Genomic DNA, 4,975 nt, shown 5'->3' with positions numbered 1-4,975 from the left:
CAGGGTAAAGGGGGTCAAATATGTGGTGACAGAAAGAAATCTAACTATGGGAGGTGAACATACAGTGTAAATATATATATGCCTTACTGTTAAAGTGTACAGCTGAAACATACTGGATTTCATTACCAATGTCATCACAAAAAATTAATTAAAAAAAAGATATTTGCAGTGGAACAATGGGTCATTTTCCACTGTGAGATCAATAGTGCATGTTTGACACATGTGTGACACTATTTTTTATGGCCAACATAAACAATAAGAAGCAAATTATTTGTACACAAATACAAACAGTTGTTACCACTGATTCATAGGCATTTATAAACTCCATACATCTTTAATTTCCTGTAATAATCTATTATTCATCATTCATGAAAACTTCTCTGAACCAAATTTTGTCTTTGATTGCCATTATTTTTTGGTGACTCTATTTGAAGCTTTGACTCTATTCGACTCTATTTTGGCTCTATTTGAAGCTTAGAGGGCCAAAATTACAAAGCTCGTCATTTGTTTGTTATTGTTTGTATAATATAGCAGTATAATATATTGTCTGAAGTTGTGCTGGGTACAATTTTAAAAGATGTTCTTTCCCCTTGTCTTCAGTGTCTGCCTCTGTGGATATATAATTCTTAGTTAGACTGACTTATTACTGTGTCTTCACATCTGTTTTCTGTATACTTGATTCTTCTGAATGTTTCTGATGCTTCTTGCCAGCTTCTCAGAGACTCCTACATACCATTTTTATCTTTCATGAATTGTAGTTTCTCTAGTTAAAAATTAACCTGTTACTACATGATACAAACAATTTTTTTTTGAAAATTTAAGTACCTCAATACAATTGGATAATAACATCTTATCAAAAAATCTTATTTTACTTTTAAAAAATTGTTTTGTCAGTTATCTCAGTTATATGAAAATAAATCTTTACCAATAAAAATCAAATTGGACCAATAGACTACATATTTAAATAACACAGGTGTATACTTCACAGTGGTGGTAAATACACAATGCTAATTCTAAATAATTCAAATTATTTTGTCTTTCATCTGTTTTTCCTTCTAAAACAAGTATGCCTCACTGTTAATCATATAATTTCCAGTTACCAAAAATGAAGATAAGTTGAGTTTCATGATTTCTTGTTCATTGCATTTCACACTAAAATAAAGATTTTGTGGTATCGTGTCTCTCTGATACGAAATGATAATAATTCCACTCTGCTGAAGTATAACTGAGTCATAAGACCATTAACTCCTGTAATTTTCTAAAATAACAGATTTTAAGGTCTCATGGTTCCAAATAAATGCTACATTTTCAAAAAGTGTTAACACGATCCAATATAGCCAGAGAAGTAAACATAAACCCTTTATAAAAATTATGTAATATCTTCATTAAACCACATGATCTCGATCTTGATCTCTCGCTCCCTCCCTCCTTCTCTTCTCTCCTCGTCTCATGCACACACACACACACACGCACACACACACATTCAGTCATTACACTTTTAAGAGAATTTTACTATATTTATCTTTCTGAATATGACATGGAACCCAGAAGTAACTTGATCACTCTGATAAAATTATATTTGTGCCAAAGTCAGCATGAAAAAACGATCTTTTTTTTCATGAGGGGCGGTTTGGGGTTTTATGAGTTTGTCTTTGTGATGATATTTGTGATGGTATTTGTTTGTCTAAGGAAAATGAAGAGCATGACTTCTAAGGAAATACAAGGAAATCTGAAGAATACTCTCTATTTTCTGACCTTGGGATAGAGGATGAGCTTCTAGCTAATTGCAGCCCAGAAGATCATCTCTGATCGAAAAGTAAAAGACATGCCCAAAATGTAAAAAAGATTTTTGCTCAGTTAGAAAGCATTTGAGGTTCTAACTTCTTGAGATGCTAAGAACTATGACCAGTTGCCATAAGACTAATGATGGCTATGATGCTACCATCATGAACTATTTGTATTTATTAGATGTCTACTCTGTGCCCAGCTCTCTGCCTGCAGTCTCTGTGTGTTTGGAAGGTGCAATGCCTGAACTAAATGTACTCTTGAAATCCAGTTATGAAATATATACATATATGTGCTTGAAGTAGGTGACTCTCTCATCTTGCCCGTCTCGTTCATGGCAGGAACATAACAGCTGGGTGAATAGTGCTTTAGCAAGGTTGTTCCCAAAGCCAAAGAATAGTCCGTGAAACGCTTGCATTAGAATCATAAGAATACTTGCGAGAAGATTCTAGGTTCCCAGCCCCTTTATATGTAGACTCTGTGGATATAATCCAGAAATCTAGATTTTAGAAGTTGCTCGTGTTATGTCTATATGTACTAAAGTCTGTGAACCAGTTTTTGTCAATAGTCGTGATACGTTCAAGGGCTCCCTACAATAATCATTACATTTTTTCCCGTTAATTTCTGTTAATAGTAATCTGCAATAAACTATAACCTTGTGTCACCAGGCTTTTGTATGGTGGTTACTAGTCCTTTTATATACTTTACAGAATGTTTTCCTATTTTTCTTATATCTCAACATTACTCTCAGATGAATTCAGATTCAAACCCCTCTAAAAAAGCCCTCCTCCTCATCCTGTATATAAAACATCTCATTTTCTCAATATTGGATACCCAGAGTACCCATTTCTATGGCATTGATATCAATGTAAAATGTTTATCTTCTGCATTTCAGTGTTTTAGCTGTTAGATATTGGGTGTAACTTTCAATGTAATTTTATCAAATAGAAAAATAAATTTCCACAGTATAAGAGATATGTTGTACTTCTATTCCCCAAAGAGGGATCAGTTGAGAGCTCTATGAACAGAAAGAGCTGAATTGCTTTTTCTAATATGACTTTACAGAGATGGACCAATTGATAGAAACCTTCACTTCCTTTGTGGAATTTTTTTTTAATGTAACTCTCATCTCTTAATGGCTCTGCCTAGGGCCCTTCAACTCATTCTGTCTCAAGAAGAGCAATCTAACTTTATATAATATGCATATATTGGCTGCCTTGGTAAAATGAAAAGTTAATGCTAACGTGATATTGTAAAATGAAATAACCCCAACAACTATCATTTCGTTAAATGCCTGCTGAAAATATTCTTCTGGAAATTGAGTACATCAATAATAATTCAAAATCATGAATTAAAAAGTGGCCTTTCTAATAACGTGAAAGGGAGTGCTAATGGAAGTATTGATAAGTGGCTTTGTGTTACTGCATAATATTTGGTTGAGTTCACTAAACTATATAGAAATATGGATAGATACAGATATATAAATATCTCTTCTCAAAAGTTTCCTGTTATCATCTCTTCCTGATACCAAGTGAAAAAGTTTTACTTTGTTTTTTTTGGAATAGGCCTCAGTACCTTTGCTTTCCCAATACTATATGCAAAAGATTCAGGTTTGTGATGAAATATTTATGGCATTCTCACATTGGCATGATTAAATATAACCACAGTCTTTATTCATAAAGTTCTTTCTGGGAAGCAGTGGGTGGGTTCTCATCTAAAGTATGGAATCTTATATGCTACAAATAATTTATAGCCAATTATAGAAAATGTACAAGTATTATTCTCTTTACAATACATTCAAGATTCTCTTATTAATCTCACTTTAATGCCAGTGTTTTTATTTTTAAGGAGGATATAATGTGGTGCGGTACAAATACACACTGTGAAATTTGTCAAACCCTGAATGTATGAAGTACGTCCATGTGTAAAGGTAGAAACAAAATCGAAAAGCACTGTTTTAGTTATATAAGTAAGAAAATGAAATTCAGCAAGTAAATTATTCTGGAAAGAAATTTGACATTATGTTTCAAATGATTTTCAAATCATGCATAGCCTTGGATCCAGAAATTCTACTTCTAGGAATTCATTTCAAATAAAATCAGGTAAGGATACAGAAATAATGGAGCAAAGATGCTCACTGCAGTGTTGCTTTTTTAATAGAAAAAATGGGAAACAACTTGAGTCTAATAACATTGAGTTTACCAAATAAGCTATAATATAACTCCCAAGAAGGGATATTTTAAAGACTTATAAAACTAATATTATAGAAAATGGAAAATATTCAGGGCATAGCATTAAATGGGGCAGAAAAATTATAAGCAGACATACAATTTTTGTGTAGATGTTTATAATTGTGTAAGATTTGTGCAAGAAAAAAAAAACAGAAGAAAAACATATTTAAACAGTAAAATCTATTAGTCCTAAGGGATAAGATTATAATAAAATTTATTTTTTGTTTTTTGCTGAGATTGCGTATTACTTTTACAATGAGAAACATAAATTATATTAAATGAATTTTACCTTTATTACACACTTAAAAAAATAACTTCCATGAATATAGACATAGAAGGAAGTAAATTATGTCTGTCCCTTGACTAAATACAGGTTTCTTGACATCTGAGAGTTTTCAGGTCTCCACATGTCTCTCTCACAGCATTTCTATGACCCTCTTTTTTTATTTTTATTTTTTTAAATTTTTACTTTTTCATTTTTAAGCGAGGCAATGCTTGGTTGACCTCACAGATTACAAGCACCTTGTCAGTTTACAACCCTTTGTTTCTTTTATTTTTTTATACCTACAGCGCCTGGTTTCCCTAGGTAGTTTCCCATCTAAGTACTAACCAAGCCTGACCCTGCTTAGCTTCCAAGATCAGATGAGATCAGGCTTGTTCAGAATAGCATGGTTGTAGACTACTATGACCATCTTTATTCCAGTCTTATCTTTATGCTGGGAACATACCATACAGGCCCACATGGAAGTATTAGATACTCAGAAAACAGTTGGGTAGGGTGTTGAGGATATTAATCTATAGCACTAGTTTTGTAGCCATTGTTCTCCCCAGTCCTACAAACCCCTAACCCTATTCTTAACAAAACTATTCCATATATAGAAATATCTGGTACACACACATAAATGGTCATTTATTGTATCTAAGTAAAAGCATGGCTATCACTTTTGTGAGCCTCATTT

At 32.7% G+C, this 4,975-nt stretch overlaps 1 protein-coding gene and 1 pseudogene across 1 annotated transcript in view; one reads left to right on the top strand and one right to left on the bottom strand.

Annotated features, from left to right (window-relative positions):
* Positions 1 to 4,975, top strand: part of ANO3 (anoctamin 3) — a 361,383-nt gene that overhangs the window by 13,761 nt on the left and 342,647 nt on the right. The window lies entirely within an intron of this gene.
* LOC111741349 lies at positions 4,578 to 4,696 on the bottom strand (annotated as a pseudogene).

This window comes from Pteropus vampyrus, unplaced genomic scaffold (assembly GCF_000151845.1).
Source record: "Pteropus vampyrus isolate Shadow unplaced genomic scaffold, Pvam_2.0 Scaffold76, whole genome shotgun sequence".
Lineage (NCBI taxonomy): Eukaryota > Metazoa > Chordata > Mammalia > Chiroptera > Pteropodidae > Pteropus > Pteropus vampyrus.
This window is presented reverse-complemented; position numbering and strand designations above follow the sequence as displayed.